The sequence below is a fragment of the Melopsittacus undulatus genome, chromosome 8 (genome assembly GCF_012275295.1).
Source record: "Melopsittacus undulatus isolate bMelUnd1 chromosome 8, bMelUnd1.mat.Z, whole genome shotgun sequence".
Lineage (NCBI taxonomy): Eukaryota > Metazoa > Chordata > Aves > Psittaciformes > Psittaculidae > Melopsittacus > Melopsittacus undulatus.
Genome location: NC_047534.1, coordinates 18,421,755 through 18,443,416, shown reverse-complemented (window position 1 = coordinate 18,443,416; position 21,662 = coordinate 18,421,755). Strand labels below are relative to the sequence as shown.

Sequence of the window (21,662 nt, the reverse complement as noted above, 5' to 3'; positions counted from 1 at the left end):
GATTTCATCAGGTCCCATGGACTTGTGTACATTCAGGTTCTTAAGATTGTCTCAAATGAGATCCTCTCCTACAGTGGGCCTAGGGTCTTCATTCTCACAGTCTCTGCATCTGCTTTCCAAAATTATATATATATATACACACACACACACACAAAGAGAGAGATATCATTCCTTAGTGTATGGACCAATCCCTATAAAGCTGCTGAGTTCACCCAGTCCGTGACATCAGGCTCCATCTCTTGTAACAGTCTTTCAGAGCAGGAGAGACAGTGTGCAGTGCTGGATTGTTGCCTGATGATGACACCTTGGAACTCATCTGGTCACTGCTGAGCTTGTCTGGTTTCATCAAAGTCCATTCTTTGTTGGGATGATGGTCGGAGGGAAGTCAGGGCCAGTTGCTGGTGGCCTGAAGTTACCTAGTTGGTGGGCTATAAAAGTGCTGCGTAGCAGGCAACAGCACATAATTGAGTTCATTGGCTGTTTTCCCTGTAAAATCAAATCCCCTTGAGGTACACTTTGGACTTCCCCATCTTCCTGCATTACCCCCCAAGTATATCTGGGTCCCTGAGCAAAAGCAAACCCATGAGTGGGTTTGCCTTTACCTGAAGCAGAATAACCCAGACTGTCTTCCCCAGCAAATTCTTTATGTGCACCACAGGAACTTTATTCCCTTCTACAGTATGTAAAAGTTCTGATTGGGCTGGGCCAGCCCTGTTGGCAGATCCTCTGGTGTTGACCAACCAAGTGGCTTTTGGTAAATGTGTATCCCAGTGTTTGAAAGCCCCACCCCCCATTGGTCTCGGTGTAGTTTTTAACAGCCCATTGTACCATTCAGTTTTCCCAGAAGCTGGTGCATGGTAGGGGATGTGATATCCCCACTCAATGCCATGCTCTTTGGCCCAAGTGTCTATAAGTGAGTCTCATTGTCTGAGTCAGTTCTCTCTGGGGTGCTGTGTCACCACAAGATGTGTTTCTCAAGGCCCAGGATAGTGTTCCGGGCAGTGGCGTGGGACACAGCACATGTTTCCAGCCATCCAATTGTTGCTTCCACCATAGTAAGCACATGACACTTGCCTTTGCAGGTTGATGGGAGTGTGATATAGTCAATCTGCCAGGCCTCCCCATATTTGTACTTCAGCCATTGTCCTCTATGCCAAAGAGGGTTTAACCATTTGGCTTGTTTAATTGCAGCACATATTTCACACTCATGAATAACCTGAGCAGTAGTGTCCATTGTTGAGTCCACCTCTTGATCATGAGCCCATCTGTATGTTGCATCTCTGCCCTGATGGCCTGAAGTGTCATGACCCCACTGGGCCAAAAATATTTCATCCTCATGTTACCAATCTAAGTCCATGTGAGCCACTTCAATGTTAGCAGCTTTATCCACTTGTTGGCTGTTCTGGTGTTCCTCAGTGGCCCAGCTTTTGGGTACATGGGCATCTACATGGTATACTTTCACCACCAGGTTCTGCACCTGGGCAGCGATATCTTGCCAGAGTGCAGCAGCCCAGATGGGTTTACCTCTGTGTTGCCAGTTCCTCTGCTTCCATTTCTTGCAGGGCATTTGCCTCCATCCATGAGTCAGTATAGAAATAACGTACTGGCCACTTCTCTCATTCAGCAATGTCCAAAGCCATCTGGATAGCTTTCACCTTGGCAAACTGACTCAATTCACCCTCTCCTTCAGCAGTTTCTGCAGCTTGTTGTAGGGGACTCCATACAGCTGCCTTCCATCTCCAATGCTTTCCCACAATACAGCAAGACCCATCAGTAAACAAGGCATACTGTTTTTCACTTTCTGACAGTTTATTATATAGTGGGGCCTCTTCAGCTTGCATCACCTCCTCTTCTGGTGACATTCCAAAATCTTCACCCTCTGGCCAGTCCACGATGACTTCTACAATTCCTGGATGACTGGGATTTCCTGTTCAACCTCGTTGTGTAATTTGGGCAGTCCACTTACTCCATGTAGCATCGGTTGCATGGTGTGTACAGGAGACTCTGCCTTTGAACATCCAGACCAGTACAGGCAGCCGAGGTGCCAGGAGGAGCTGTGTTTCAGTGCCAATCACTTCTGAAGCAGCTCAAAACTCTTCATAGCCTACCAGCATCTCTTTTAGACATGGGGTACAGTTGGCTGCAGATCATTTGTATCCCCAAATCCAAAAGCCAAGGGTAGATCTCAAGTCTCCCCTGGAGTTTTCTGCCAGAGGCTCCAGGTAGGACCATTCTCCCCAGCTGTGGTGTACAGTACATTTTTTACATCTGGCCCGGTCAAGACTGGTCCAAGGGCTACTGCGTGAACTACCTCTTGTTTAATATGTTCAAAGGTTTGCTGTTGCTCAGGGCTCCATTTAAAATCATTCTTCCTCCAGGTCACATGATGGAGAAGGATTACAGTCAAACTGTAATTTAGGATGTGCATTCTCCAGCACCCCACAACACATAAGAAAGCTCGTGTTTCTTTCTTATTAGTTGGTGAAGACATTGCTGTTATCTTGTTGATCACATCTGTGGGGATCTAGTGACGTCCATCTTGCCATTTTATTCCCCAAAACTGAATCTCCTGTGCAGGTCCCTTGACCTTACTCTGTCTTATGGCAGAACTGTCTTTCAGCAGGATTTGGATTACTTTTCTCCCTTTCTCAAAAATTTCTTCTGCTGTATCACCCCACACAGTAAAGTCACCAATGGATTTCAGGTGTTCTGGAGCCTGCCCCTATTCCAGTGCAGTCTAGATCAGTCCATGGCAGATGGTAGGGCTGTGTTTCCACCCCTGGGGCAGTGAGTTCCAAGTGTACTGGACACCCCTCCAAGTAAAAGCCAACTGTGGCCTGCACCCTGCTGCCAAAGGAATTGAGAAAAATGCATTGGCAATATCAATCATGGCATACCACTTGGCTGCCTTTGACTCCAGTTCATACTGAAGTTCTAGCATGTCTGCTACAGCAGCACTCATGGGTGGTGTGCCTTCATTGAGGCCACGATAGTCTGTTAGTCTCCACTCTGTTAGAGTTTCGCACTGGCCATATGGGGCTATTAAAGGGTGAGTGAGTCCTACTGATCACTTCTTCGCTCTCCAGTCTACGGACCAGCATATGGATGGGAATCAGGGAGTCTCAGCTGGTGTGATATTGCTGCCAGTGCACTGCTGTGGTCGTGATTGGCACTTGTTGCCCTTCTACCTTCAGCAACCCCACAACAGAATGATCCTCTGAGAGATCAGGCAAGGTAGACAGCTGCTTAATTCCCTCTCTCTCCAAAGCAACAATACCAAAAACCCATCGGTACCCTTTGGGGTCTTTGAAGTACTCTCTCCTGAGGTAGTCTATGCCAAGGATGCGTGGAGCCTCTGGACCAGTCACAATGGGGTGCTTTTGCCACTTCTCCCCAGTCAGGCTGATTTCAGCCTCCAGTACAGTCAACTCTTGGGATCCTCCTGTCACTCCAGAAACATAAATAGGTTCCACCCCTTGACAGCTTGATGGCATCAGGGTATACTGTGCACTGGTATCTACCAGAGCCTTATACTTCTATGGGACTGATGTGCCATTCCAATCTGATCCACACAGTCTGGTAAATCTGATTGTCCCCTACCTCCACCTGGCTGGAGGCAAGACCCCTCTAATAGTGGTCACAATATTGGTCACTTATGTCTTGTATAAAGGGATTAGTCTTCTTTATGACAGGAGCTGGAGTAAAATCAGTTCTTCCACTCCATCTGGGAACCTGCTCATCAGAGACTGAAGCCACAGCTTTCATGCGGTGATCATCCTTGACCTTTTTCCTCCTCTTCAATTCACACACCTGTTCCTCCTGAGCTGAGGCAGGTTTTCCATCCCACTTTCTCATGTCTTCTCCATGATCCTGCAGGTAAAACCATAGCATAGCCTGGGGTGTGTACCTCCTATATTGTTGTCTAAGCCTAGACAAGACCCAAACCCAACTCTACTTAACTTTCGAGATCAGATGAAATGGTTGGGGGTAAAACACACTCTGTATGTGTGCCAACATGGTGATCCCCATCACAATCAGCAGGCAGGTCTCAAGGGTATCCAAAGGCCATTCAAAACCGTCAGAACTGTCAAATGACGCTGTAAATAGTCTGGTGGGAGAGCTGGGAATGTAAAGGAATGTCTCCTTCATAGGCTGACCACCCGAGGAGGGAAAAAAAAAAGTGTAATTGCCAAACACTTACATACCTCCCAAAGTATAGAGGTGATAACCACACTAGAAATGCAAGCCAAATCAGTTTCATGATCAATGAATCTATTGTATTACAAGTCATTACCATAAAGTACAGCAAAACAATAACCTTAGCCCAAGACCCCAGCCAATAAACACTAAACCAGCAAATACCAGCTTTAAGTAAGGTATGACATCCTGAAACTGTGAGATCAAGAACAACAACTTCGAGAGCCAATAAATCAGTATTGTGACGGCTGACTATTAATCTGAAACAATAAGTGCTTATCACAAATATGATTGGACACACTCTGGTCAGATCTGTCATTATCTCAGCCCTCCATGCCCCATGTTGGATGCCCCAAAGAACTGTCATAGTTTAAGCCCAGCCGGTAACGCAGAAACAGGCAGCCACTCGCTCATTCCTCCAACCTTCTTTCTCCCTCTGTTCCCAAAAGGATGGGAAGGAGAATCAAAAGAATGTAACTAACTCCCAGGGGTTGAGATAAGAACAGTCCAGTAACTAAGGTATAACACAAAACCACTACTGCTACCACCAATAATAATAATGATAAGAGAAATAACAAGGGAAGATAATACAACCACTCAACACCCACCAATGGATGCCCAGCCCGACCCCAGCAGTGATCTAGCCCTTCCAGGTAACTGCCCCCAGTTTATATACTGGGCATGACGTGCTGTGGTATGGAATACCCCTTTGGCTAGTTTGGGTCAGGTGTCCTGTCTCTGCTTCCTCCCGGCTTCCCCTCCTCCCTGGCAGAGCATGAGACTCACAAAGTCCTTGGTCAGAGTAAACTTTAGTGAACATACAACTAAAAACATCGGTGTTATCAGCATTGTTCACAGGCTGAAAGTCAAAAACACAGCACTGCACCAGCTACTAAGAAGGAGAAAAATTACTACTACTGTTGAATCCAGGACAAAAATATGTATAAAAGGAGATATTAATTCACTATTAGGACTGTAATTCTGTCTTTGAAAGGCTTCATTCAAGTGATAATATTTTTTGTCAATATTTTGATTAAAATACAGACATAAAATCTGGCCTAATTTTCTTTACTTGTTTGCTGAATTTTTAAGTGCACTTCTCAGTGCTGTGATGATATGGTTTAGCAACAGGGAAGTTAATTTGTCCTCTATCTCTCTCCAGTATACTTACGAAGCATTTTTTTGGGGACATGGTTTTAAAAATGGCATCTTTACCTAAAACAAATGTCTTTTTGACAGGGTTGTCTAAAGTCATGGTATACCCAGTGGTTATGTACCTTTTGATGTGTCACAATAAACTGCTTAACTTGTGCACTAACTAGCCTGAACCCAGTACTCACTGCTGAAGTTCACTTGAGAACTCAGGAAAAGATATGCAAATCGTATAGCATTGTCTTAAGAGGTTTCTGTGCTAATTAGCAAACCACTTATTTGCAGTGGTGATCTGCCCCAAGGATCTGTAGGATCAGAGTTCTGTCTTCCATCTCTGTATTTTAATAATTCTTATTGCTTTATTATTGATATCCAAGTGTGCTTTTCAGGAGAGATGGCAATTAGATTCATGGTGAATATTAACACCAAAAATGCATGGAAAGTGTCAGTTCATGGCTGGGTTTTTATACTGACTTGCATGTGGACTTTATTAATTTTTTTCTTGCATATTAAATTGAGGCATAGACCTTGAACTGAAAGCAAAAAAAGAAATTCCTGAATGAGGCCAGGATGGCTAATCTCATATCCTTTACTCCCTGTCCTATATAGTATAGAGAGGAAAAAAAACCCCAAACCTCCAAAAATTAAACACCAAGCAAACTATATTACATGGCACCCGTGGCCACTGCACAGAAAGGTATCTCATGGCAAACTAAGGAAGAGTAGAAATGTAGTAAAACGTGCAAAACTCAAGATATTCTTAGAAACATTGGCTGCTGTGAAATATTTTATAGTAGTCCTTCTGCAACTGATATCCTTCCATACCAGTGAGAGACAGAGAAGAACATGAAGGCAGTAGGATGGGAAATTTCAGATGTCATTTTGGACACACATATTGTGTACCAGCACACTTTCTTCCTGTGTACCCAACCTTAACCCTAGCCCCATTTCACTCCCATGCTTTCAGCTGATGGACTGCAGGAGCAGGGACATCCCTAGCCAAAGACAATCTTGTCAAGAAGAACAGGGCAGCTGAACACACCTTAGTGCCTAGAAGGTTTACATCAACTCCCCAGTTTCTTTCCATTTGCTTTGTATAAAGTAAGATTGAGACTCCTGCAGAAGCTCTTGAAACCTAAGTTACATGTAAAAGACACCCTCAGTACAAATTTAAGGTGACAGACAGATGCTCAACCATGGCAACAAGGGATGCAGTGCAAGTACAAGAAGAGTCAGGTTGCCTTTATTTAGCAGCTCAGCAAAGAGGGAAAATTCTGACTGAGATCTTGCTGATGAAAAATCCACATAAACAAGAGGAAACATATAGCAAAAGACACTGCCTGTTTTAAGGCAGAAAACTGAAGCTATAAAATCAGAAAAACTGGCAGAAGGACTTCAAGGGCTTGATACTACTTTTAGTAAGCTTTCTGTAAAACTTAATTACAATTAGCTGTGTAGGTGTAGCTGTGTAGCTGTGTAGGTTTTAACCAGGACTTCTGAGAGCTCCAGGTTATAACAAAAGCTCTACAGTTGTGGAATAAATTTACAGTTAAGTCAAAGTATTATGAGGATTTATGGAATGTGTAGGAACCAGGGAATCACTCAAATAGAAATCAGAATGACTGAACACCTAAAATTCAAGTAAAGATGAATGGAATTTGACCTAATAGCCAGGAGACAATATTAAAGTATCAGATATACTTACAAGGTAAAACCTTACACAAGCCTTGCATCAACCAACAACCCAAAGTTATGCTCCAGAACTTACAAAGCTATCATTGGTCCTCTACATAAAGTGTTTTCTTCAAGAATGGTTTCCTCAGGTGGTGTTCAGAATCTCAGTCTTGTCTGCTAATTGATTTTTTTGTAACAAATATCAATTCTCTTCCTTGAAGCAGTAATAAAAAAGGAGCTCTTTCTTTCCTCTGTCTGGTCTGGTTCTTTCTCTAGAAGTGTTGTGAGTAGTTTCTGACCCATTGCTGCTTCTTCTATTTTAAATTTTTTGGATCTTTCTAACTCTGTGACATAAGCCCACACCTCTTCTACTAAATAAAGGTTCTTATTGTACAGATGATGGAAATAACAAGAATCTTCAGGTTCAGTGTTCCCAAGCGCTCACAGATTTATAATCAGTCATGTCTATTAGTTCTGATTCTCTTGTAGGAAGTTCTGTGCAGCAGCCAAGACACCAGAGCTGCTGACATACAGATTTAGTGGGGAAGTATTTCACCTGGCCATGATCAGAAAGTTATCTTTAAGTGAAAAGATGCCTGAAGTATTTTATGCATGTCCCTTTCCTCCCTAAAGACACCCTAAAGTTTCCTCTAGACATGCAGTAACTTGAAGGTGGACAAACATTTATGCCACCATTACAAATCCTTCAAAAGGATGAGTATATATGGAAAACAAAACACTTCTGAGGGAGAGAATCGAAGTATGTGTCCAGACTCAATATACAAAGGAATCCAGTATTTTCAGATTTTATTTACATAGCACAATGCTGATCTGTATTTTTCCTTTGGCATCCTAGGCTAGGATAAAATAAAAAAACGCCTACATGGCAGCACAAGTGATGTTTAAACCAACAGCATTTTAAAAAATAGACTTTCAGGATATTTTATAGTTTGACTCCATTCACAAGCCAGATGCTCCTAAAATTCTCAGCTCTTTTAAGTATGCACCACTGTTAAAATTTTTTTGTTTAACATCATATTCCCTGCTGTGTGTACAGCTTTGAGCCACAGACTCAGCAGCAGGAGGAATCCCAGATCGGTTTGGGTTGGAAGGGATCTTAAAGCTCATCCAGTTCCAACCCCCTGTCATTGACAGGGACAACTTCCACTAGACCAGGTTTCTCTAAGCCCCATCCAACACTGCCAGGGATGGGGCAGCCACAGCTCCTCTGAGCAACCTGTGTCAGCATCTCAGCACCCTTACAGTGATATGATACAGTGAAAATGGAAAACATAAAGTAATTTTAGCTTAACTCAGGTCTAAGATAGAGAACAATGTCCGTGTTGTAAGTCTGTGGTGAGATAACAGAGTTTGGTAACACTACTAACATGAGTGAATTATTTCTTCCCTTCCTTCTACTCATCAGTTAGTTTGGATACAGTGCCTCCTGAACATCTGCTAGCTTTGGGTACTCTGTCTACAAGTCCTGTTTGCTTGCAATAAATTTTGTACAAAGGTCATACGGTTCTAAAACTATGTCAGCTATCAGAAAGTTACAGAAGTCTTGAGAAATCCCTGATATGGCTGGTTTCAGCTAGTTTTGCAATTACTGAGGCATCCAACTGTGCCAAAGGTGAAAAGTACATCGTGAGGAAGACTGCTTACTTCATGTTGAAGACCCCTGTCCACGATCATGGGAGAGCAGTGCACAAGCACCAAGAGGAGAAGATTTATGATAATGAGTTCCTGGAACTAATTGTAATAGCCCTGCTGCTCTCTCAGGAACCTAATGGATATACATGTTTGTGTGTAATAAATATCTGCTCGCTTTATCCCTCGGCATGTAAATTAGGAGGAGCAATCTCCCTTGCACCTGTTTCCATTATAAACATACCTGCTTTATAACTCTTCTTGAGTTGTAGAGTCTCATTCCATGCATCGACAGCGAAGAACTGCCTCAAACCTCATCTCAATCTCCCTCTGTCAATTTAAGGCCATTCCTCTTTGTCCTATCACCCTTGTAAAATGTCCCTCTACAGATTTCTTGTCTGGATTTCCAAACTCTACTGCTTGCTGTGAGAGACAGCCACACCTCAGAACCTTACTCATTTCTTTATCAAGCCTTATTTTCACATCAGGCACAGGCCCTCACTGTTGCTACTATGAAGATTATTTGATGGCTCTTTGTGGCTTGTTTGGGTAGAAAACATTATTCAAAAGGAAAAAATATTTATACTTACCTTTTCAATCATATGAAGGCTTTGGGGTTTGGTTTGGTTTTTTTTTTGGAGGGGGGTCTGTGAGGGAAGAAATGGACTATGCACAATCCAGTGTGAATCCAGCATAAGACCCTTTATTGTGTGACAAGAGCATATTTATACTTCCTTTACACGCACATTCTTTGATTGGTCACCTCACATCCCTTTTATAGTCTACTAAGTGCTAAGCAGTAACTTTCCACTCTTTTACTCCCTTATCATCCCGATTTAGCAACGCTACTAAGGGTTACAAATATTCACACTGTTTGGTCTGTCTTTGAGATGCACATTCTGCTTTATCTTGCAAAGTGCCTGCTTTGTTTTGCTAACCGATCTTAACCCTTCACAGCTCTCTTTACAGCTCCCAAGGCTTAGGACCAAGCAGGGTATTAACACCTGGTTTTTTCTTCCCGGTTCCCACGGGTTGAGCCTGTCCAGGGCAACAACACCTGGTATTTTCTTTACCGTTCCCAAGGCTTAAGCAGGGCCAGGGGGATAATGCCTGGGTCCATTTCGTTAACTATTTTATCCATCACCCATAGGTCTGTCTGTGGGCAGGTTTTTTTTCACTTTTCTTTCCTTCATTACCAGGACCCTGCTCTTGCGGTAACTCAAAACCTCTTAATTTGTGCTCAGCTGGTTTCTTTCTTTCTATCTATCTATCTATCTATCTATCATTTATCTATCTAATCTATCTTTTATCTATCTATCTATCTATCTATCTATCACCTACCTACCTATTCTCATGCAGTATCCTCTACTAGCTTAAGAAACTACCTTCTTTCCCCATTTCTTACATGAGACAGTTCTATTGACATATCCTAAAAGGCCCCAAAGCATCACATTTTGGACGCTAGTTTATGTTGATGCAGTTTCTGCGGTTTGCATGCACCGATTTTAATTCTCTTTACTAAATTTCCCCTTTGGGCAGAGGACGATCCCTCCAGTTTATCACACTGCTTTCCTAACCGGATCTTTTCCCTTTAGACTCTTTTCAACCCAGCCCAGCCCTGGCTTAGCCTAGCGGAAGAGGTCCCGGCCCGTACCGGCGGAGGCCTCCGCGGCAGGTGCGGTCTGTGTGGGAGGGGCGGCGGAGCGAGGTAAGCGGTGCCGGGCAGGGAGGAGAGGAAGCCCTGTACGGCGGGTGCGGGAGCAACCCGCTCATGGCTGAGCTCGCTGCGGGGGTTTGGCGAGGCCTGAGGGAGGGGAGGGCTGAGGGCTGAGGTAGGTGCTCTCTGCCCCAAAGACGCATACGGGTTAGTGGTGCTTCCTCTTCAGCTACCTCCTCACCTTTGGCTGCTACTTCTGCTTCGACATCCCCGGTGTTCTGCAGGAGCAGTTTCACGGGGTAAGTGGGGAGCATTCGCCTGGGCATTGCTCCCGCAGTGCAGAGGGTGGGAACGGGCAGAACTCAGCCCTTGGTCCCCGGTAGAGTTTCAAAACCTTTTCTTACGGTGTCGATAGAGGAGTTGTGCTCCAAGATCTTACATTCCTGATGCTGAGGGTGAGGGGTTGTTTTGCCGTGAAGACGCACAAAGCAAGGACAAGCTGTGAGGGGTTAGAACAGGTCACACAGAGAAGCTGTGGGTGCCCCATCCCTGGCAGTGTTCAAGGCCAGGTTGGACGGGGCTTGGAGCAACCTGTTCTAGTGGAAGGTGTCCCTGCCTGTGGCATGAGTTTGGAACTGGATGAGCTTTAAGGTCCCTTCCAGCTCTCAAACCAGTCTGGGATCCTCTGAAAAAATAGTTATGTTCTCAAATGCGAGAAAAATGTGTTGTTTAGGGTTCAGAGTGATGTTTCGGGTGATTTCAGGGGTTTCTCCAGGAACGCTAGAGTCCTAAAGTTCTTACCTTAATTCCTGAGTACTTGGCACATTCTTAACTTGACTCATTTAGCTCGTTACCGCTTTTCACTCACGTCTTGATGACTTCTACTAACGTGTGCCCTCTGTTGGCACAGCTGCTGTCCTGTACTTTGCTTCCGCAGTAAGGGCATGTCCTGGGTTCAGCAGTAGCAGTCATTTTTAATCCTTAGTAGCTGGTGCAGTGCTGTGTTTTTGACTTTCAGCCTGGGAACAGTGCTGATAACGCCGATGTTTTCAGTTGTTGCTCAGTAATGTTTACTCTGACCAAGGACTTTGTGAGTCTCATGCTCTGCCAGGGAGGAGGGGAAGCCGGGAGGAAGCAGAGACAGGACACCTGACTCAAACTGACCAAAGGGGTATTCCATATCACAGCACATCATGCCCAGAATGAAACAGAGTTACCCAGAAGGGCTGGTTCACTGCTCTGTTGGGCTAGGTATCGATGGGTGGTATTGTGTTCTTTTCCCTTGTTATTTCCCTTATTATTATTACTGGTGGTAGCAGCAGTGGTTTGTGTTATACCTTAGTTACTGGACTGTTCTTATCTCAACCCGTGGGAGTTGCATTCTTTTGATTCTGCTCCACATCCCCCCTGGAGCAGAGAAGGTGTGGGGAGAAAAGGGGGAAGTGAGCAAGCAGGCTGCAACATATACTCGACTTAACCACAAAATATATTTGGCATGCTGTTAACCCATTAGATCTAGACAGTGAATGCCAGGCTAAATTTGGTGCAGTTTGTCATTGCAAACAGGAGTAAAAAGAGGAATATAGGTCAGCATTTATTCCTTGATCTTCCACAATTTCTGTTGGTCTGTGGGAGAAGAGTCATGTGGCAGAGGAGTAAATGAAAGGCTCTTTCTTATTTTGTTACCTAGTTAACCATATAGCATAGTGCAACCAAGCCATATTTTTCTGTGCTAGGAACTGGGCAAACAAGTGTTTTTAGCAGTTGGCACTCTCATATTTTAACTCTGGCCAATTTAGCCTCCACCTGCTGCACAAGTGGTACAGTGGTAGTCAGAGCATCCATGACAGTGCTTGCAGTGAAGACACTTCGTTCTAGAGAAGCATTTCCCCACAGCTTCAGACATTTCTACAACAGCACATCTGAGGGGTTTGTAGATATAATGGCTGCATGAAAGTCACGTGGTTAATGTCATGTTGTCATTGTGGTTATTCACAACGTTAAGCTTGCGCCTGCTGGTGTGGAAGACCTGGTGTCCATTTCCTAATGCACCTAGACTTTTAGTAGTGGAAGCTCTATGTTTTTTTTCCTGATGAGGTGGTGTTGAGAAGATGTTGCTTTTCAGTAACAAACTCGATGTTACTAAGCCATGCCAGGATTACCAGTTTCCTGCTGTTCAGCAAATGCTTTACAGCTGTGAATTAATACAGGATACTGCTAAGTTTCATATTTACACACTGCTTAAGATTAGAGTTCGTAATGAAGAGTCAGATCAAGCTAAGCTATAGCCAAGAAACTAAAGGATCAGAGAAACCTCATGATGCAGCCTCCTGGCTTGCCTTGTGGACTGGAGTGTGTCTGAAACTGCAGAGTCTCTGAAAGTGTTGCCACAGGAAGGGGAAGGGAAGATGTGCAGTGCTGGTAGCTGGTAATTTCTCTTTTGGTAAGGGCTGGCTGCCTGGAAGAGGACACAAGTCCTCTAGTTCCTGGTTGTGGAAGTGGGAACTGAGTGGGAGAAATAGAAATCTAATAGGCAAGAGTTTAACTTAATTTTTAAAGGGACACTGGGTTTTCTTCTGTGTCTGCTGCCTACCAAAGGCTCTGTGACTTGTTACACAGAACTTGACCTGCCCCAGTGGAACTTATGGTAACAGCACTGGGCATAACAGCATGCTTGGCTATGTCAAAGGCTTGGGAGTGACAGCTGCACAATACAACTTGTACCAAGCAATTTGTGCTTGGACATAAGTCACTTTTCTCTTGCTTTGAGGGATGGGGTAGTTTACTGGTTGCTTCCCAGCAGCAAGACATCAATGTTTCTGGTTTTGTTTTCTCCTAGAAATGCAGTAGTGGTTATTCTGGCTGGATTCCTGATTGATAAACTAGGAAATTGCTTAAGTTCTGTGCATTAAGTAATTTATTCTCGTACTGAAGTGGGATTTCAGGCTGTTCTTTCAGTTCAAAGGGGCAATCAAAGGTTCCACTTCAGTAAGGTCACAGAGGGATGGGAGAGGAGGGACAGCTCTGTGTGGGGGGCACATGATGGTTAGTTGAGCAGCTCCATGGAGGCAACCGAGACATTTTTACCGTTTGACCACTGACTTACCAGAATTTACACATCAGTGCAGTAAATATGCTTTCCTCTGACATGCACATTACCAGGGAATAGTATTATCAGTTTTCTATGGGACAAACTGATAAAGCAGTATTCTGTTCCCCTGCTCTGACATTCGTTCTGGCATGTGCCATAAATCTCAGTCCCAGCAAATGCAGTTGTGCTCCATCTCTGTGTCACTGAGGTAAAAATCCTACAGATGAGGAGATAGAGGCACAGGGAAGGAGATGGCTTGCTCTAGGCCATGGTCTGTAGAAATCAGGACAGGAGCAGGGACTCCAGAGAGTTCAAAGTCCTCTGTCTCACCCTGACGCTCTAACCTTCCACCATGATAACAACATCAGTATTTTGAAGATTCCCAGGTAATTGCATAAAGAGACCAGTCTTTACAAAATTAAAATAATGAGGGTAAACTGATGGAAGCCCACAGGTACTCTGTTGTGTTTTGAGGTTACTCTTTTGCACAGATTGCTTTTGTCCATTTCTCAGCATGTCTTTTGAGGTTTGTGTATTTTTTTTTCCTTCTGTTTCTCCCTAGTGGCTGTCTTTGTTTTCTCTCTTCTGACTGTGTTGGGATCATCGGTCTTTGTTTTAGGTGCACATTTCAAGGGGTCATCATACCTCCTGCCAATGATGCTAACAGGAAGACTGCTCTTTGGCTCTGGAGATGGGTCACTTATTAGTAAGTAATTCACATTTCTTAATTACACCTCACTGAAAGCTGTTCATGATAGATTTATATTTTGCTTCCTAAACCATTGTGCTACCCGTCAGCTTCACCTGCTCTGCATGAGGAGCCTGCACTGCTAACAGAACACTTCAAGAAGAAGGGTTGCATGGGTTTAATGTGTGCTGAAATTTTAAAAGTCTTCCCCTCTAATAATTTTGTCCTTCTCCAAGAGGTGGGGACTGAAAGGATTGCTGTGCCTTTGGGGTTATGTTTTGCTTGCCTTGTTTGAGGGGTAAGTTCACCTCCTATGTCCCAGCATGATTTAAAATGGACTGTGAAGTTGACAAGTAATGCCTCCACGTGGGATGTGTAGGTGTCTCTTACCCCCTCTCAAGCACTCTGACTTGAGAGGGTGCTTGTTGCTCCTGTGCAATGCTTTTGGACACTTCTGTCTGTACACGAGAGAAAATCCTGTCTTCTCCAAATTGTGCAGAATTGTATCACAGCCTTCTGGTTCAAGGAGAAGGAACTGGCACTGGCATTTGGACTGACTTTGTCTTTCTCCCGACTTGAGAGTATCCTCAAATTCTTCTTCACCCAGCAGTTTGAAGCAAAATGTGGAATACAGTGGACACTCTGGGGAGATGAGTTTCTCTGGTGCTTTGGCCTTTTGTGTTTTGGACTTGAGTCTAGCCTGTTCCATCCACTTATGAGAAGTGCCTAAAAAGGATGGTGGAGTTATCAGGAGACACATTATTTCCTAGTTTTTCCTGTTGCATTCTGTATGCAATGGAGAGATGTTTTCTTCATTGGTACCTCCACAATGAGGAATTTCTAACACCTCTTGTGTTTTATCCAGGTACCCTGCTCTGTGTGCTTGGTTATGTTTCAGCCCTCACAGTCAGTGTACTAGATAAAGTGGGCATAAAATAGCAGGGCTTGGATGGGATTATCCAGCAGGAATCCAAAAACGTGGTACGTGGTGCACAGACTGCTTTTCCATCTCTATCTGTGAAAGCCTGGGGTGGGGGAGCACTGCTTTTGCAGGGCAAAGAAAGCTGCAGTGGATCTGCTCCTGGACAGAAGAGAGCATTTACACTGGTTAAACCTTGCAGAGCAGTTCTTCAGGTAAAGCTGGGGTGATTGCACCTGCAAGCTACCAAACAAGTGTCAGTTTTCTATTTGGAGTTTGTGTATTTGCAGTCTTCAAAGGCACTAAATGGCATTACTGTTCTGAGCCAGTCAGTTCTTGACTGTAGGTGGCTCAGAAGAGGATTTTATACATAAAACTAGAGAGCAGCTTCCCCTATGGAACTGCTTTCTAGCTCACAGGATCCATGATAGAAGATAGCTGATGTGTTCAGTGCTTAACTGCCTTTTGCTAGCCCTTATCTCCCATTCCTCATTGCATTCTTCTGTCTAGTAACAAGCATTATAGACAATAGGTTGCAATCTTTATGACACTTAAATCTGTTAGCTTACTTCTCATGATATAGTTCTTAATGATTTCTGTAGCATAGGATTGTGATTTGTCCTGTATCTTTCAACTATGTTTCACTGAAGTTTTTGCAGTCAGCTGTTTAGAAGTTTCTTGCAGCCATAACCTTTATAAAACTAAGAAGAAAGCTTTTGTTTTATTTTGCTTACTTCAGTATTGTTATCTAAGGAGTGCTTTGGAGTCAGCACATGCTAAATTTCACCTAGATGTTCATGAGTGGTCTTTCAATTCTCTTTTACCTGCTGTTACTTCTTGCGCTTTTTGTGACCTTCAGTGGCTTGCAGAAAGTGACATTAGTGAGGCTGAAGGTTATTTCCTGGTGAGTGAGGGCACATCTTCTCTTTGCAGCGGATTCAGGACATCAAGTGACTTTGCCTCTGCTACTGGCTCCTGGTCCTCACCATTATGTTCTTCTATAATGGAATCTTTCCTTTTGTGGCAGATACCAGGTATTGCTCTGTGACTGTAGTCCCACTGACTGATACAGGCCCATCAGAGCCTTTGCAGGCCCTTGATTTTTCACTGACTGGGAAATATGGGGGTAATGTGTTTGTTCCTTGCAGTCATGAGGCACAGAAAAGGATGACTTCGACACCTAGTCAAAGACTGGAGGGTGCTTTGGCCTTCAAAGATGAGGGAGGCTTCTGAAGGAAAGCAAAAATAACTTAAAGGGAAATGATTCAACCAAAATGTAAAGCTTGAAACACTGTCAAAGGAGGTTCAGAACATTTGGGAGGAGGGGAAGAAATCCTTTTTTAAAACACAGCCTGTAGATAGATCACCTTTCTGATAGTCCAAGGAAGTAGCTGCCTTTGGAGCAGGGTGGGGGTGTTTGCTCCACAGGCCTTGGGCAGTTCTGTCCTGGAGTTCTTGCATATTCTCTGCTGTGTTTGGAACAAAGTTACGTTGGCACCAGCCAGAGTTTGCAGGTGAGGAACCTTTTGTGTCCCAGTGCAAGGTTTTCATACTTCCTTTTGTATGCCTTCATTTGCTTAAAACAAGGCATCGACCTGCTGGACTAAATTGGAATTCCAGCTTCTGTCCTGTGGATCAGCCATGGGCTTGTAATTTTGCTGCTTTTTTCCTGTTTGTGGATGATGCAGCATCCACCCCATAATGAACATGAACTTTTATATTAGCAAAGGCCTGCCATAAAAAGAAAGAACATTATTTTAGTAGTATTTCATGAGTGACGTATAGCAGGCCACAGTGAAATTAGGAGTGAAGAAATGTCATCATCATTGTCATAATACACATACAAGTGACCTCTTAGCAGTAAGATAAAGACATTAGCGATGGCAAAGATATCCAGGCCTGAGGAGACAGCTGCCCTCTCACTGTCCCTGTGAACTGTCTCCGTTCATCACAGAGTCCACATTTCTGCAGTTCTGCCAGCCTGCAGAGTTGGATTTTTTCCTCCCTGTGGAGCAAAGTTCAGGCACCAAGAGTCAGGTTTAACACACCCTGTCTGGCAAAAAGTGCTGTGTGACTTCCCAGGTGGGAAAATAATGGTCCCAAGGCCAGGGGTGTGGTGACTTCTGCTGCAGTAAACCTTCTGGGAACAGTGTCTTGTTTTATAAACTTCGCTGCCATTGGAGGTCCAGAGGGTCACTGGTATGAAGGGGTAAGCAACCATGCAAGTGGCCAAACCCGGTTTAAGTAGCTACAAGACAGTTAAATAAAGTAGTGTCCTGGGTTCAGCTGCAAGTTATTTTTCTCCTTCCTAGTAGCTGGTGCAGTGCTATGTTTTCAACGTTAGTCTGAGAGCAACACTGATAACACACTGATGTTTTTAGTTGTTGCTAAGTAATGCTTACTCTGATATTTCTAAGCTGTTGCAACTATATGACTGTAAGTTCTGTAAAGAATTAGAGAAAGTTTTAACACAATTTTTGCACACCTTTAACAAAGGTGAAAGGCTGACTCGGTGACAATGAAAACACAATTTGGTTTGGATGCTCTTGGCTCTAAACAGGTCTCCTTAAAGATGCCAAGAGGAGGAATCCTCCTACTTCTGAAGTGCAGGTGTTTGATTTAAATGCTGATCTTTGCTGTTGGGTTATTTTTAACTAGTTTTCCTGCCCCTCAGCATTCTCACCCCTGGATTGATAATGATTTCTGCCTTTTTAGAGAGAATGTACAAAATCCACCTGTGTGTTTTGGGCAGGTGACAGCAAATCGCTACTCCTGAGCTGTGCTGATGTAATTGTGTGTGCCCAGATTTAACCTGCAGTTCTACTCTGCACTTGCAGAAGCCTCTTGAAAATGGCCATTTAAGCACCAGCTATACTGGTGTACACCAGAAAATTGAACAACAAAGGCTTGGCAATACAAACCAGATGGAATCAAACTTGTTTACAAGTCCTCACATTAAAACCCTTCTTTTCCCTATGTTTGTGCTCAGACTGACTTTTTGACAAAATAACCAGATCAAGAATCCTAATTATGTAATTTCTCCCTCCCCTTCATTTTTAGCAAGTTTGTCCAGGATAAATACTCTAGTTACAGTCAGCAGGTGGTCACTTAGATTGCTGGGGCAGTGTATGACAGCTCCCTTGTTCTGTCTGCAGCAGTTGGCATGTTAATTGTGAGTATCCAGACCCAGAAGTGCTTGCTGGTAACGTTTTCCTGACTTTCTGTAATGTCTTTGTTACAACCCCCTTAACCAGAATTTAGCCTGTTATTGCTGAACATGCAGGCCTTTAATTCCTTGCAAACTGCTGAGGCACATTATTCTGAATTAGTTTACAAGAAATAATGTTAACCTGTTTTTCCCTCTGTCCCTAATCATGCTATGGTAGCATCAAACCACAGGAAGTGTGGTATGTTTTGGGAAGTCTGAGACTGGAACAGAAAGGATCAGGATAAGCTTCGCAAGCAGATGGGAAGGGACAACCTGCATGTCATCAGTCCCTCTTTTGTTAAACTGTTCCTTATTTCCCTAATTATTTCCCTGATGGGCATAATGGTGGGGATTTCTTCCCCCTTTATTAAAGTTGCCATTTCACATGAATAGTGGACACTGATTTCTGACAAGTGTTTCAGCTTCAGTTCAGGAGGACACAAGAGGAGCTAGTATATATGCCTGCTATAATATTGGCAGCTAGGAAATCATGTCACTGTGAGTCACCCAAGTGCACTCTGCACAGCCACTCCTGTCACCAGGGCTGGTGGAAGGCTGGGATCCCTTGTAAGAGGACTCTGTTTCCTTTACCAGTACTATGTTGGACTGAGATATGTCTTTGCTGTCAGCTGTGCTGCACTGACTCTGCCAGTCTTTGCTCTCCTGGCATTTACGTTTGTTCCTCTGTTAGTCTCCACTGTCTGGTTGGAAATTACTTACTCCTTTGGTGCTGTAAGTTCACAACTCTTCTGCTGCAGTTGGGTGTTTTGGGGCTGTGCTCCTCCCTCCTCGGTGGCCTGTGTCACTACCCTGGTGTCTGGATGAGCAGGTTTAGCAGCCACAGTTTGAAGTTGCTGGCTCCCCAGTCCTGCAGACTGGTTAATAACAAACAGCCCCAAAGAATATGGAACAAAATACAAAGCAGAGCAAGGGACCATTTGGTACAGCATGAAACATTAATCTGTGTGTGCTTTTTTTAGTCCTTTATAACCTTGACTGTAATACCTGAATCTTTTTTGAGTCTTATGAGCTAAACCATTAGGTTTAACTCCCCTTCAGCAATCTGGAGTCCAGTTATTCCAGTTTCAAATAGCATTTGTGGTCTGTGCTGTCCCAAGCTGTTTGAAAAATTGGAGAACAGTCTAGAACCAGGCAATATGTTGGGAGGTATAAATACCAGAGGCTTTGAAGAGAAAGTATACATGTTTATTTAGTGGGAATAATTCCTTTTTAGAACAACAACCATCTAACAGCTTTAAATAAGACTGTGATTCCTCATCTCATTCCTCCCAGAAGGCTAGTATATGGCCATCCATACCTCTTGTGGTCCCCCAAGCAACCTTAGGGATGGCAGTGGGGCTTGCAACTTCCACACAGATGGTTGGAGTTGGCCTTTCAAATCTGATCATGGGACGCATTCTAGGAACACAGTCCAGATGGGAATGCTGCTGCTTATTTTTCAAGCAAAGACATCAATCAACGGTGCTTGAGTGAACGGAAATCAGTGTATTTGCAACCTGATGCTGCAAGAAGCTATAGAGGGGCCTTAAATATCTTCAGGTGACTGGTTGTTCTATCCTGTTTTGGCCTTTTCTAGTGAATTAAAGACTCCGCTGTGGTGCTGGCAACAGGTGATGATCTTTAGGTTGGCAAACACTGTAGCATGCACTGCTGCCTCCATTAGCCTCAATGTTGTGGACAAGACACAGGTAAGTGTGAGAAGAGGTAAATAGCCTGGCATCACCAAGTTGCTTTTATTGATGTAATAGCTGTTGGGTGTGTATACCAGCAGTTCCCCTGACATAAAAATCGGACTGCATAAAAAGAGAATTCTCAGCTACACTACTGCTGCAGTGTGTAGCAGTCTTACCTACTTTCGAGCTGTTGGTGGCTGTGGTTTTTTGTGGTGAGGGGCAGGGACAAGATGCAGTGTAGCAGTACATGTGTACAGGAAGAACTGTTTCCTTTTGGTCACTAATTGCTGCTTTGAATTTCTAGGGTGGAACACAATAGAACAAGAAGGGGCACACGTGTGGAGCAGGACAGAGGCCCTGCAGATGCAGCACCACTCTTTGGTGATGGAACAGGGGATGAGAGCTCTGTCAGCTGAACCGTGGCTGTATGAGAACAGTGACAACTGCCAGGCACAGCACTGATCACTTCCACTTCAAAGCAGATTTTTATCCTGTGTATTTTAAATGTCTTTGAAGGGAACTGTCCACAGAAAGTTAACATTTCCACTTCATTATGCCTCGCCCATACATGGGAGGTGTTTTCTGCATGGTTCTTGGGTATTCCCCAACACACAGAAACCTGCCTTGGCAGCACTTCAAGAGCAGCACTACAGTGAATACAATGGACCCAGCTGAAGCTTGTTCATAAGGCATTGTAGAGCTGCTTCTCAATCCTGCACCAGCACTGCCACAGGAGCTGTGATGGAGATCATTAGCAAAGCAGGCAGGCATAAGAACCCTGTACATCAGCCCTTGCTAACCCCCAGACTGGGATTCCAGTTACTCTTCCAGCTGAGCGTGCAGCTCTCACTAATTACATACCTATGCAAGTGAAACCATCACCATGCTTTAGGAGGGAGACAGAATTAATCACACTGATTACCTTTTGCACACAAGCCAGGCTTAATTGCCAATTACCTTACTAAAAATGTGTCCATAAGCCCAGCCTGTTCATTTGCATTCAAAAGCATAAAAGGCTTGTTTTGATCTGGAATTGTGTCCTTTAAACCAGGGGGCTCTTTACTCACAAATGCCAGAGGCTTATTTTACTCAGCCAGCTGCCTTCTGAACTATGCAAAATGCTCCCATGGACTCATGCAGTGTTTACAAAAGCACAGAGAATGCTTGAAGAGTGAAGTAAACTCTAACATAGCCAAGCACAGGGAATGCTGATGTGAATGAATTATATTGCATAGTCTTAAGAGAAAGAACAGCTCTGCTCAAGTTGCATTTCATACAAACACTGTAGATAGAAAGCAACTGAGGCAAGGGCAGCATCCAGTGATGAACTGATTCACTGGAGAACGTCCTCAGAGAGCAACATTTTCCAATTTTTAAGTTAGGCTGAGTTCATTTCACAGCACAGACAATTAAAACCTCCTTGTTGGAGTCTGGTGCAGCAGAAATTTGGGGGTGGGGTGAGAGTCACATAACTGCAAAATCAGACTCCTTTAGTTTGGTGGCAACATCCTGAGCTCATCTGGTCCAGCACCCTCTGCTCAAGCAGGGTCAGCTGCAGCAGGCTGTTCAGGACTCTGGTTGGAATTTGAGCATCTCCACAGACGGACACTCTACAACCTATCCTGGTGACCTCTCTCACAGTAAAAAGTGTTTGCTTGTGTTCAGGTGGAATCGTGTGTGGTGTGATTTGTGCCTGTTGCTCCTCATCAAGAGCAGAGTCTGGTTTCCCTGT

At 44.0% G+C, this 21,662-nt stretch overlaps 1 pseudogene; it reads left to right on the top strand.

The window, feature by feature from the left end:
• The first annotated feature begins 8,691 nt into the window (after nt 1–8,691).
• Nucleotides 8,692–21,575, top strand: LOC101877842 (major facilitator superfamily domain-containing protein 1-like; annotated as a pseudogene).
• The last annotated feature ends 87 nt before the right edge of the window (nt 21,576–21,662 follow it).